Raw genomic sequence first — 14251 nt, 5'->3', positions numbered from 1 at the left:
CATTTGGTGAGGGCTGCGAGCCCTTGCCATGGGCTGGGGCAGGGACCAGCCTGGGGCTGCCCCCTCGCCGCTGCCGCGGGCTCCCAAAAGGACGTGGCTCCCTGCAGCGTGAGCTGCTGGTCCTGGACCGCCAGCGTGGTGCTCCATGGGGATGTTAAGCAGCGAGGCCGTTCCCATCCCATGCACTTGAAGGCTTTCAGAAGCTGTCAGGAGATGTCCTTCCCCTCGCCGTCTCCTCTCGACTTGACCGTGATCAGCCTCTTGCAGGAAGTTTTCAGCTGCCTTGATTAAATACATATGCATCTCTGCAGCAGACCTGGGTCCCTGATTAATATTTTAAAGCCGACTGTCAATTTTGCCTCCTAGTTTTTTTTCTATAAAATTTTCTGCCCTTTTTCATTGATTTACCTCATATTGTATTTTCAGTTTTCTTTCCCACTTTTCTTCAAACAGCACTATTGATTCAAATGGATGCAATAAATCCATTTCAAAAGAACATGGTTCCTGTTTCAGGTCAAATCAGAATATTGAGCCAATTCAACTGTCTTAAAAGCTATGGCTAGAATCACTGGGCAGAGCTCTCTTTTTATTGGGTCAAAATCTGATTATAGGTTTAATGAAACTTGCTTGGTATGAGATGGAATAGAATTTGGCCTTTATCATTTACTTTTCTACAATAACTCTTAGCAATTAGTACTTAAATAGCAGTAGCAATATGCCCCCTCTATTACTTACTGTGAAACATTCAGGCATTTGCAAACTTTTAACACAAGACAGTTTTCCTATGAAAAAAATATTTTTTCACTTTGAAGGACTGAATAAAAACTTAAATAAAATACTAAAAATGCCTTTCTGTGGAGGAAACCAGTGTTATTTATTCCAAGCCAGGACACCTTCTTTTGCAGTCCTCGCAGATGAAGTACTCTAGATGGGCAAAATTGGCATTCACAATGTTTTTGAGAACATTTGCATTGGAGAAACTCATTAAACCTGCAAAACCCATTAGCACAGTCTCTCTCAAATAGTTAAAGTAGCAATTCCTCCACTGAATACTTCTTCAAGCATGAAATACCTTAAATCTGTACCTCTCACCCCACGCCAGGTTTACACTAGCATCACTGCATTAATTCATTGATGTTACTCCCAAACTCAGAATTAGGACCCTTGATTTCTTTAAACACTAACCTACATACTAAGTTTTATCTGTCCTTTCCCCAAACTAGAAAAATAATGGAGATTTTTTGGTAGCACAGTTCACAATGTGTTTTTCTGTCTGATTTTTCTCAATTTATCTATGTATATATGAGGCCTTATTAGGTAGTTAATAATGATTAATGAAAGATGCTTCAATGGCATTTTCACCTCTAGTCTCTTTAATCCCAGATACATCAAAGTTAGGCATATGCTTAAAATATTAAACAGAGCGATCCACTGAAGCCAGCAAACCTACCTGCAGGTGTAAACAGGGGCATATGGTAAATGCTTAGTGGAACAGGCAGTCTGTGGTAAAACTGGGATGTGAACCTAGCTTTCTGCACCATCCCAGACCAGTATTTTAACTTCGTCTTGATTTCTGCTACCTTTTTGGTAGGATTTCTCCTGCCAAAGTTCTCAAAGTGTTTATTCGCGCAGCACCTGGTGGGATAGATGGTGAGATATTTGCGGATTTTGAAGAGGAGCATTCTGCTTCTGCGAAGAGTTTTGGTTCCTCTCTCCACTGTACAGCTAGGGACTACGTGATGGAGGGGGACATTAAATGATTCCATGAAATCCATATGGCTGCAGCAATTGCCTCTTTAAAGCAACAGTGGGTTTTTCTAACTATGAAAAAGAAAGTTATAGTTTGCCATCTGCCCTCTTCTAGATTGCCAAAACTCATTCTGTGGCTTCATTTCAGCTCCAGCTCCCTGTGTCCTGGTGCAGTCTTGGAAAACAGGACAGGCAAAGCCACAGGCAACAGTATATAGCAATATGTGCTATGGGCAGGAAGCAGCTATTGATTGTTAATACATCAGCAAGACACCAGGCCTGACGCTTTGTGGTTCAGCAAAGACATTCATTCCCTTTCACTTTTATTCCCCAAGAGCAACTTCTTTTCCTTCCTCCACTTCCTCTCCCTACCCACAGTTAATGCTTTTGAAGCAATAAATTCAGGGGTATGTGTCTGAACCCATCATTTACATGGGCTGACAAATTCAGGCATCATCATTTGCAGACTCAAAAAGTTCACCCACAGGAATGTAGGCTGGGGTGTGGTATTTGATCCTGCTGTGCTGAGCTGTGTCTAATTCCTGTTTTATATCGTACATCACTCAAAGTCACTTAGGCTCCCCTCAGCCTTCAGCGCTGAGAGTTTTATGGGTCGGTGAACGACTGAATTCCAAGAGCCGGTTCCTGTCTCTTCACTGCAAAGTGCCTTGCACGGGTAGGGCTTCTCGGCTCTGAGAAGTAGAGGGAGCTGGAAATTGGAGGCACACAGCTCCATTACTAAGAGAAAATGAATGTTTTCATTCAAATGTGGATATTTCGCTATTCTGTTCTTTGCTCTAAAGCAATAAATACATTCTGTTTGCAACCTGAGGATAGAAAACTGCCAAACACGGAATTTCAGGTTTTGATACAAAGTTCGAATGATACTGAAGCTATCTAAGGATCAGAAGAAACAGTGCAAGCTGAGTCCTATAAAGCCTGTTTGCTTCTCTCTTCAGAATTTGCCTCTTAAGACAAAACATATAGTTTGCTACCAAAACTAAGATTTTACTCTGTTCAGAAAGAAGAGTGATATGATAGTAGGGGAGGGAGCATTGCTCTTCGCTGTCACACAGCCACAGCGCCAAAGCCAGGCCCCCGCTCCGTCGTGGCGCACGGTCGGCAGGGGTGTTACGCGAAACAGAGCTAATGCAGCTGGATTTGCAAGTACCAGACTGAGCAGCGAGTCATAGAGATGGAAAAAAACTGGTTTTGACTTGTAATCTGAATAAATTTGACATAGAAGTGGCAACTGCAGAATAACAGTGAGAGCCTGGTGTTTCTGCTTTTACACGCAGCGTTATGACCACAATTATCTTTTTTTTTAAGAACATGTTTTGTTTTTTTCTGAAGATTTGGAACTTTGAGAGACAGATCTGAAGGAAAATCGTTCAGATTTGCAATCAAAACTCTCAGGTCTGGGCTTGTGCTCTGTGGTTCAAACACCAAGACAGGTATGAAACCTTATTTTAAAAACAAGATTTTCAAACTTCCCTTGCGGTTTTGTGGGCTGACCTGAAGATATCTGGGAAGGGACCTAATTATAGAGACGGTGCTTGACACTCCCCAAAAGCCAGCTTTTCTGTACAAGCAACAAATATGGTGCTCTCGGTGACAATGCAGCGCGATGCCCTGTTTGGGACTACGCACTGCCCAGCGCCCCTCGCGCTCGCCGCGATTCGGCAGATCACGTCGGCAGGTTTGGACGGCAGCATTTCACGCTGTCGCTGATGCTCCTATATCAGAAGACACAACCTCATAGCTCTCCCATGTAGAGGGAGACAGAACTGTTTCTCAGCCACAAAAAACACTTCTCCTCATTTTGTGAGACACCAAAAGGTACCAGCAGCTGGAAGCTGCCCCGCAGCGGAAGAGGAATTGGTTTTCCTAATTCAGAGAAAAAGTTTCTGAACAGTTGCCTTCCAGTACAGACCAAAACTCCTGATAAAACAAATCATATTAAATCACTGACTTTACAGAGTTCTGCCCATAGGGAGCACAACACATTGACCTTTGGCTGAAAAATATCAATATTACTTTTTTATCTGAAAGAGGCAGAGGGTAAAGGATGTTTTAAGAAAACATTTTTCTATGCACTGGCAATTTAACTCCTTGACATGCAGATGTAAGCAGGGATGAAAAGGATTAGGTGAAGTGAGATCATTTTAGTTGCGCAGTCGCCATTTCCACTCCCACCTCCCAAGGAGGCTGAATTACAAAATCTCCCATTTGTTGTAAATTTTAACCTTCTGTTTTTTTCTGTCACTCTCTGTGGCACATAGGAGCATTTTAATGTGCGCAATTCTTAAATGTCAGTATAATGGAAAGCAGATGAGTCTTTTATGACAGTAATTTTTCACTCACTTTTCTTGCTCAAACTATGCAGCAGGAATAAAAAAAAGATTTAGACAGTGAAAAATTGTGGCTTAAATCAGACATTGCACTAATTCACGTTGCCTTTAGCAGGTGAGCCACATAAACATATTAAGATATCAACCTCCTTTCAGACTCCTCTGGTGCAAACAAAACTTCTGAAGCTGGATGACGGCTCCTTGCTAGCTTTGCCTACCCTTTCTGCTGGTCGAGCTTTCTTGAGCACTTAATCATGTGCTGCCATTACATGCTAGAGCAGTCTGGGTGCGTTGCACAGACTACTTCATACAAGGGACAGTACACGCCAGACAGCGATACATCATCCGGGATAATGGCGTGAAGGATAAGCGATTTTTATCCTATTCTGCCTCCTACCTAACTTCCATAATTTGTTACATAGCACTTGCACAGCCTGCAGAAGGAGCTGAAGATTTAATGAGCATTTGAAAGTTAAATAATTTGTAGACGTGACTGTTCTGAATCCTCTGTTTGCAGTAAGCCAAAAAAAGATATGTCTCTGTACGCAGATGAAGCTGAAACACTTATCCAAAAATGTCTCCAGAGAAGTATGGGAAATGCCAGTTGATCCTGATATGCACCGCATTTAGGAAGGTCAGATCTTCTGTCTAAGGATATGTTGTTGCATGTACAAATGGATGAAGATGTCCGCAAGTCTGTAGAGAGTATAAAACAGCATTTAAAAGGTGGACTAAAACTGATATAAAATATACAACAAAAATAAATCAAACAGGCAATTCCTTGTCCAGTATGATATGTAAGATGGTTAGCTAATGATCTTCCTATGAAAATAAATCAAAGTAACTGCATTTTAGAGTATTGTATTACACTGTCATTCAACTGTACCATAGCAAAGCCTTACGGTACCTCTCATGTGGAGCACAGGACTCCATTTTTAAAGGGAGCATATAAGTACTTCAGTTGAAAGCAAACAGAAAAACCCTGTAAAGCCTGGTATTGTCAGCTTAGCGCCGATCACAGCAAAACACAAAGTAACCTACTCAATAGGCCAGACACTCTTTTGCGAGCATCATCTGTGATGCTTTTCTCCTGGACAGACGGAGGATTCACTCTTTCCTTGGATTTGAGCACAGTTGCCCGGGGATGGATGCCCGTGGCGAGGGAGTGTGAAGTGAGCATCGTCTTCATGTGAGAAGGCCTCTCCTGCTCGTCTTAAGAGGTGAGATGCAGATGGTAATTAGAGCTGTCAGGATTTCAGGATCTGAACTTACTTGAAAGTTCATGGAATATGCCTCAGGTAGTTACATTCATTATCAGTAAAACTGGGAACTGGCTCCCAAGTCACCACGAGTAACCTCTTAAAACATGACAGAGGCCAAGACTGTTTTGCTGAATCAAAGCAAGAGACCCGTAAGTATCTGGGCCTTAAGTATTTCCTTAGCTGATAAAAATCGGCTCCAGTTTTCTGGCTGTTCCAGGGCAAGACTCCTTTGGCCAAGGAACATGCACTCAGCCTAAACCTGAATTTGTGAATGTTTAACATCTGTCAGGACTAGACCCAATCTGGTAATAAGCTGTTCCTGCCTTGTCCTTCTGGAACTCACCTGGCTTTCATCAAAGAATATAAGACTACTGTTTAAGAGATGTCTAGTCTGCGTAATACATAAAGTCAGAGACAGCTAATGCCGATTAAAATGTGACTCCTAAATCTATAACTGCTGAGAATTAGCTCTTCTTGATTCTAGCTCAAAAAAAAAGAAAAAAAGAAAAGAAAAAAACACTCAAGCACCAATAATGCATCAGTCCTCAGTTTTGTTCTCTTCTCCTCACAGGGCTGCTAGCCTTGCTGCTGCAGGAGCCGAAAACAGCCAAGATTGCTGCTGCAGCACCCGAAGGGACTTCAGCTACCGATTTCATCACTGCCACACAAATACTGCATCCAAGCAGATGTACACACATCGCAGGCCTAGAAAATAGGACCTTTATAGTTCAGAGATGTCCTGAAAGATAAGCAACAGAATCTGGATTTGATCCTGAGATCCCAGCCTGCCCTGTTCACCCTCACTCACCAAGATTTCGCAGTGCTGAACATTCTTGTTTTGCCCAACTCATGCAGCAACGTGTGGTGAAATGACACAAGAGTCACCCTTGGTTTTTCTGCATGCCTAGAAAGACATTGGTCAAGAAGTTAGTCTTTTGGAAGAACCAGCTAGGAGCTGCGTTGTTTGCGTGCTGTGCAAGCGAAATGCCACTCAAACACCTCTGCCTGGCAGCATGCACATCACACAGGGCGAACAGCGTTCAGTGACAGAGTGGACAACGGCAGGGCTTCTCCTTCGTGTGGGCTCATGTTTGCAGAAATCGCCTTCTAGGTGCAGCAGCCCTACCTGCTTCTTCCAACCTCGATAGCCCAGGTCCACCCCACAGCAGGACCCTGGGAGAGATGCTGTGACCTCCCAGCTCTTGGGCACACCTGGCCCGTATCTTGCAGCTCTCCAACATACAGAAGCTTTGCTCTGAGTTTCATAGGTTCAGCACGGTGATGGGGAGGTTACACAATCCTTACGCAGACTGACTCTCTTGTAATGAGATGTAGATGAATTCTGCTGTTCCCCTGGACTCCCTCACTAAATACAGTCTCAGTTGTCTCCTGCCACTACACCAAGGTCTTCATAAACACTTCCTGAGATGGACTAAACAGGCAATCATGAAACTATGAACGCTATACTCATTTCCTCTAAGGCCTGCCACTTTCCTTGTTGTTTAATCAGTTACTAAATAATCCTCAGGTTTTCCTATGTTCTGTTTACTCTAAAGAGCTTATGAAACCACTTCAGCTTAACCCTATAGCCAATCACCTAGTATAAACGTAAGGAAAATCTTTCTTTAACCAAACAAATAAGCAACTATACTTCAGACTTCTTGGGAGAACAGGACTCCCCCTGTCGCATTGTAATTTGAAGACGCTGTCAAATGAATGTCAGAAAGTTGAATAGATTATCTGTCCAACACAGAAAATTTTTAATTTACCCTGCCTTGTTTATGAATAAGAACTTTACTTACCCTGCCTTATTTGTGAATAAATCTTTACAGTGCTGAGCTGCCTAAAGGAGAAGCATTATTCAACCGCACAGCTGGAACAAAACAACAGACAGTTCAAATTAATTCTGTATAAAGGCAGAACAAATTGTGTTGTTTGCAATGCAAATGTGATTTCAAACTTCATTAGCATTTTCTTTAAGGTCTAGTGCCTCAGTTGTAGGATCGAGCAATGCTTCCCAACCTCGTAGACGGTTTGGTGAATACCCAGCACACTTGCTAGTTGCTTGCTAGCTCAGTGAGGACCACTGAGGATGCAAGAAGCATTGAATGTGAACTGTGGTAGCAAATGTGGAGATATTTCTGTAGACTTTTTTAACTTTATTAGCATAACTTAAAAAGCTTTCCTTTTCAGACAGGCCCTCCAAGGATGGCTGCAGAATATTAAAATACTGATGTTCTGACAAAGTGGTCCACTAGAGGTCCCTCTCAACTCAAAATGACCTGAACCTGATTTTTCTAAACCTGCACTCAGTAAGTATTCTAAAATGCAAATGAAAACATGCCCAAATTGTGCACACAGATTGGATACATAGATGCATATGCTAAATTTAGCATATGCAAATATGTATCTGAACTGTGTGCCTAATGACTGCAGGGGCAGGAATAAATCAGTTAATTGGCTAAGGCCAAAGCAGCTACAAAGTAGCCAAATCACCCACTGTTGACCAGTCCCTGTGCCTAATTGCAATAGCTGTATGCACAGTTCAGTAAACACCTTTTAGCAAATCAGGCTCTGAATCACTGAAAAAGAAAGCCAAACGCCTGGTGTCATCTTCTGCTTCAAATTAAAATCTTACCTTGGGCTCATTGAGCAGTTTGCCAAGGTTCAGCGTGGGGCTGATAGGAACCCATATGGCATTCTGGATTCGGGTGTGAAACCGGGTGCAAATAGTGCGTCTATCAGGAGTCAGACACTGGCAGGAAGCAAGATGCGAAAATCAAGCTCTGCTCACACTCCCAGAATAGCTGGATGTGAGTAGAAAGATAGCTGATGTCACCAGTTACCTAGCTAAAGCAGAAGGTCTTTTCAGTGATGCTGATGCTGAAGCAAACAATTAAAAAGTAGGTTGCATAGCAAAGTGGAAACATTTCTGGGAGACCAAAAAATCTGAATGGGGGGAAAAACATGGATTATGCACAAAGATAAATACGTGCCCTTAGATGGTGTGCTGGACTTGGATCAACGAGGTTGGAGATCAGCCAGTTTGGAAGTTGATGCCTCTCCTTTTAACCATTTACTCTTTGGTTGTTTTTTCCACAGGGGAGCAGTGGAAAACCAAGAGAGCAAGAGCTACGTGTCACAGAGGACCGGCACGGAGGGGTGCTGTGAACACACAGCAGTCACCCACTGCTATTTCTCAGACCAGTTTAAATCTTGCTCTGACACTGGTAGAGCACAACAATCTTACTCAGTTCCTGCTTTGCTCTCTGAGTCAGAATTTTTATTTTATTGACAAAAGCAAGTTTTCAGCCTTCCCAGCACTGCAAAACCAACACGGAGGACTGATCGCTGGTGCTGCTCACTCTGCATGCATCAGCAGAAGGCTCAGCGCAGCTCCTGTTGCCGGCAGCTCTTTCAGAGGAATGGCAGATGCAGACAAACAAACACCGGCTGGTAGGAAGATGAAGTCCTGATGTCTCATCTGGGGCTTGATTTTTACCTCCCCATTTGTGAGGTCTCCTTGAAATCAACATGGGAGGCCTTCCAAAGCTACACACATGCCACCACTCTGAAAGCTTTCTGTAATCACATCACATCTTGTGGACAGACATAAGACATGAGCAAAAGCCAAAGAAGCTTTTAAATCATCTAAGTAATCATCACGTTTCCATGAATGCTGCCTAAACCATTCCTACAACTCACTTTGGCATTTTACAGATAATGATAAGGGACATTAAAGAGCCCACCTCTGGCCAAGCTACCTTACCTTATAGCTAGAGACACGGGAGGAGAAAAATGAAATACTTAGGGTCAGCTGAAAACGATCCAGCAGTCTGGGGAAAGGGAATAGAGGAAGAAGTAGGCAAAATGACTAAATACCTTTTTTTCCCCAGAAAATGTTTGTCTACCTTGAAAACTAAACACCCAGACCAAAAAAGAAAAATCCAAAATAGAAAAATCCAAGGTTCTGTCTTCTTGGATTAAAAATGTCCTTCCCCCTTCCCTTCTATTTTCATCACTTTTATCTGGCCTGTTCAAGTAAACTATGCCCATAGGACCCAGAGTCCCTGAGAGTCTGCAAAACTAGAGTTACAAATCCTGCTGTAGCCTGGGACACACTTTGTGCATGGTTTTAGGTACAGCCTCTGCAGGACCCTCAGTATCAGAAATACCGACTGCCTTTCCATCTCTTGGCAATGGCATATCATAACTTCCTGCTCAGTCTAAACAACTTTGCATCCCAAGTAGAGGAACGTCGTACCTCAGAGTCAAAACAAAAGAAATAATAGGAACAGAGAAGGGCAAAGGCCAGAAATTTATCAGTTTTGGAGCTTTGTCTCAATAACTCAGGAAGAATGTCAGAGAGGGAAGAAACCTATTAAGGTGAGCTGACCTGAGCAAAGCCCAGTATCTTGAGGCAGAAAATGAAACAGGAATAAGGGAATTGTTCCATACTACAACGACAGCCCGTGGAATTGGAGGTGAAGGGGTGCCAAGTCTGCTGCAAATGCTGGGGGAATGGGGAATTCAGGAGGCGCTGCTCTACCACAGAAAGTTCTTAAGGTGGTTGTCTGATAGAAATAAGATTTCTCATGTACCACTTTTAACTTCCATAAAGTACTAATATGAACACACTCCATTCCTCCGTAAAGTCCCATGGAAGCAGGTCACAATCTTCTTGTCAAATCTTACCTAAAAGGTACTACACATATATTTATTTCTATCTACTTATGTAGCCTCTATCACCATAGTAACTTACCCATCTGTTAATACTACAAGACATCTTCTTTTATTCAAGAGAGGTAACATACAGTTTTCTGCTATCAATACTCAAGGTTACTGCACCATTTTCAAAAGTGATTTCATGAGCACATCATAGCTTGCCAAATCCTGTGCTATCGGTGATGCCTGCTGATTGCTTCAGCCTGGGGTAGGGGCTAAGAAAAGAAGCTCCCCTCCAACAGGGTGTCAGAAATAGGATGGCATGGAAGCACAGAAAAGAGCAATATTAGTTCTTGCATTCTGCTCCATCTCATGCCAAATCAACTGCTCTAAATATTGATTTTTTTTCTAATGCTTAAAATAAAAAAGAGAGAGAGAGAGAAACTCTAAGTCCAAAGAGAGGCTGTAAGCACCAGCTACTGCATGTAATCACTCAGAGCTGTAGCACTGTGAATGTATTTTTGATTATGTTTCAGTTCTTCATTATTAAAGATGGGCTGCAGTTGATTCATAGTTTTGCTGCAATCAGCTGAAACCCAATTACCGTCACAGCACAAGGCACTTCTGATGTGGACTTTCAGACTGTCAGGAAGAAATACTGCCATATTTCTAGAGTGCTAATTCTCCCCAATGGCAAACACAGCTCATTTGTTTACAAAGTTTGGGAATTTTCTACAAAACTTTGTACAGCTTAAAAACTGCACAGATAATACAGAGTCCAGACTATTCGATGGGTCTTGAGAGAACTTTAGTTTGATGTTGACCAGGGCAGCTATGTTGTAACTACATCCTTGCTCACCAAGAGGGAAATCTGAGCTCAACCACTGCCTCCCAAAGCCTGGACAAACCCCAAAGCAAAGACTGGGAGGGAAGAAATCACCATGAGACTTTCCTCACTGAAATCTCCCCCCGACCTTTCCACCATGGGAGGGAGTTTGCCGCCAGCATCCTGCAGTAGAAAAAACCACACAAGTCTACCCAGGAGACAAACTCTGTTGTCTCCTGGCCTTCTCTCATCTTTCAGGTCAAACCTGTGCTGACAGACCCTTTAGTTTTCTTCCGAAACACCATGAGGTAGCAGCATAGTGGGGAACAAAGTTTCTATTTTTGCCAGGCACTCAAAGTTATGTGAGCCATGCAAGTGTCATTCTGCCCCTCTCTTTTATTCCCCTCCCTCCAACCTGTCACTTTTCTTTGGGATTGTCCATGTGAAGAACTAGGAAATGACTTTCTTTTTTCCCTGAAAATTAGATAAACTTCTCTGTGCATGTAACTTTTGGTGGTTCTTTCCTTCAGAATTATATCACAAAGGTGTTTGGGAGTAGAGAAGGCAGCACGACCGAGATGAGGAGCCTCCAGAGCTCTCGTACTGTATGAACGCACTGAGCAACAGCAGTGCCAGATAAATGTGGTAGGTAGGTGTTGTTCCTACCTCTTATTCTAGGCACTTTACATCTGCTACTTGTGTATGTAGATGCCAAAATACTCCAGGCTGGGAAAGAAAAGAGATTTGTGCATCTATTCAAGTTGAACATGCAGCATATAAAAGCACAGGAAAGTGGGAAGAATGGCGGAATAGGACGATCAGGAAAAGGACAGCAAAAGAAAAATAGAAGCCACTGTGTCTTTCTGTTTCTGTCCTTCAGAGGTCATCGGTGAAGTCATATCTCCATTGGCAACATCACAATCGTCTCCACAGCAACAAAGTGATGCTGCAGAACATGAAGATGTCTATTTTTAAAAAAGTAGGAGGAAAACACAAATGTGGAGCATGTAGGGGTTGAACAGCCACACAAGTCTAATGACTTCAATGGGAGGTGCACAAAAATACTCACTGAAAAGAAATCAAGCAAAATCAGCTTTTGAAATTTTCTCTATGCGTAACATTTCTGGATCCCTCATTACACCTAGTGGGCAACGATAGCAAAGAAGTCAAAGAGGCAGCAAGATTATCGCACAGCTGGTACCGCTGCCTGTCTTTCTAGACGCTCCTTAATCCTACAGGTCCAAGAGGGGCAGGTGTCCAGAGAGGTACTGCACAGCTATGAATGAAGTGCCAAAGTGTATGTGACTCACATAAGCTGGCTTATGAAGAGATAAATGTAGACCTGTGTTTTATGCAGCATTAAAGTGCAATTACTTTGGGGAGAGGAAGATCACTTACCCTTGAAAAAGGATTTGCAACCATAAAACCCAAGGGGATTAAAATGAAAGGAAGTTTATTTTCAAAGTCTGATCTAGATATAGCCAAAATACTATAAGAAGCATTATGGTTAATCTAGTTGTTGCTAAAAATCCTAGGAAATTTCTGTTAGAATTGTATCATTCGATGTTACAAATACCTCTTAAGGTTAGCTGATCTTTGAAACATTTCTGCCACTTTGGACTGAAGTCTTACCAGAAGAATGCGTAAAACGCGAGTGAATCTGAAATCTCACAGACTAGCTTTGTCCTAAACCTTTCTGCCCACATCAAGACTCCAAACTGGCTGAGAATACCTTCTCGTTAGCTGTCAGGGTGGGGGACTACAGACAGAGAAGACCATCCTCTGTTCTTCCTTGAGAAAATACCCTTGGTTTAAAACATGAGCTGCAAATAGCATTAATGTGGTGGTCATCACCTTTGTCTGTAGCACACTAAATTCTTGCCCTTCGGAGACAATTCTCTTTAAGAGCTATTTTGCCAAAAGGCCCAGTAGCGCTTCCTACAAAAAGCAGAGGCGAGCGCACACTGCTCGCTCTCGCTCTTCCTTGTTTGCCTCTCCTGAACTCTAGATAACGTTCTTGCTCATGCATGAAGAGAGCAAGTGGGACCCTCGCAATCAGCAAGTGCGTTGCTTCGTGTCACAGGTCCTTCCCACTGCGTCCGACAGCGCTCACTTACAAAGAGAGCCAAGACGCTAGAAATGTAAGAGCTGGGGTAAGAATAGCTCTGGGTGAGTGCGTAGTGCCCTGCCGTGCCTCCAAATCCATTGCATCACATCCTAGACAACGTTTCTGTGCCTTGCGGTTTTGAAGTGCACATCACAATCGAATGTATGCAAAACAGAATTCTAAAAAGATATGTTTAAACTTATATAGGCAATACAGTACTGTAAATATTTTTAATTGGTACTACAAACTATTTCTGGTTTATGCTGCGTATGCTGTGCACTGCATATGTTTTGAGACTGGTAGTTTATCACTGAACCTGGCTCACGGCTCGCACTGAATGCACACTAACAAGCACTTGGATATGAGAGTACAATAAATACTGTAGAATAAATGGGAATACCTTTCAGCGCAGAAGTAATACATTCTTCCCCAAGATGAGTCTCTCCTCTGTGGCTTGACAACAGAACTTGATTGTCTTCAGTCTGTTTGGGAGAAAAAAATCAGAAAATACTAACTTATTAAAAAAAAGAAAAAAAAGCCTTGTATCAAATTTTTAAAATGTTTCATCTGGAAACATTTTGGAACCTGGGAGAACATTGCAGAGAAACTAAGGAGCAGGAAATGCTTGCTCTGCTGGCCAGGGAACTCTGAACCCAGATTCAGGTTCCCTTTCTTTCCAAATCAGCCTAAATGAGTGCCGTAAACTTTGGGAATCTGCCTTTTGCCAAGCAGGTAGGTCTCTAGCAAAGTTTTGAAAGGTCTTCAGACTCATCCTGCAGCACAGCTCAGACTTTTTTTTTTGCCACATTGAAAATATTTTTTAAGGATGGGAAACCGATTTCCTTCCCAACTCTATGTTTAAACAGCGAGTCAGAACAAAACAACCTAGTGAATGTTTCCGTCATGTTTTTCGAGGCTTCTCTTTCTCTGTGCCTTGTAATAACTGCAATTCAGATATGCATAAGAAATGAGAAATAACAAGGAAAAGTAACTAGCCTGGAAGAGGAAATGGTTTAAAGGCCAAAAAACCATCCTCCTGGTTACAACGCCATGGCCAACTGCCTACAGAAAGAGAGAAAAGCAAAAGAAAGTTAAACCACCCCTCACTGCCTTGCATGGATGAACCACGCAGGCCTTCCTCTGGCCCACATCAGGCCCCGACGCGTGCGGTGGGCTCACGCCGGCACGGCAACGGCACCGGCACATTACAAGGACGATATCTGCATTCTGGATTGTGCATTATGCTTTGAAACATCCGACCCCAAATTGTCAGGTCTTGGCAAAGAGGAAA

At 42.7% G+C, this 14251-nt stretch overlaps 1 long non-coding RNA gene across 1 annotated transcript; it reads right to left on the bottom strand.

Annotated features, from left to right (window-relative positions):
* Nucleotides 1–69: 69 nt before the first annotated feature.
* On the bottom strand, nt 70–13445 carry LOC135330120 (uncharacterized). The gene is made up of 4 exons (XR_010391909.1): nt 13361–13445; nt 8001–8117; nt 6171–6266; nt 70–4796 (listed from the first exon to the last, which is right to left on the bottom strand). It is a non-coding gene; the product is annotated as an uncharacterized LOC135330120 (long non-coding RNA).
* Between the last annotated feature and the right edge of the window lie 806 nt (nt 13446–14251).

This window comes from Dromaius novaehollandiae, chromosome 16 (assembly GCF_036370855.1).
Source record: "Dromaius novaehollandiae isolate bDroNov1 chromosome 16, bDroNov1.hap1, whole genome shotgun sequence".
In the NCBI taxonomy this organism is placed as follows: domain Eukaryota; kingdom Metazoa; phylum Chordata; class Aves; order Casuariiformes; family Dromaiidae; genus Dromaius; species Dromaius novaehollandiae.
Note: the sequence above shows the minus strand (reverse complement) of the source record. Positions and strands in the feature narration are given on the sequence as shown.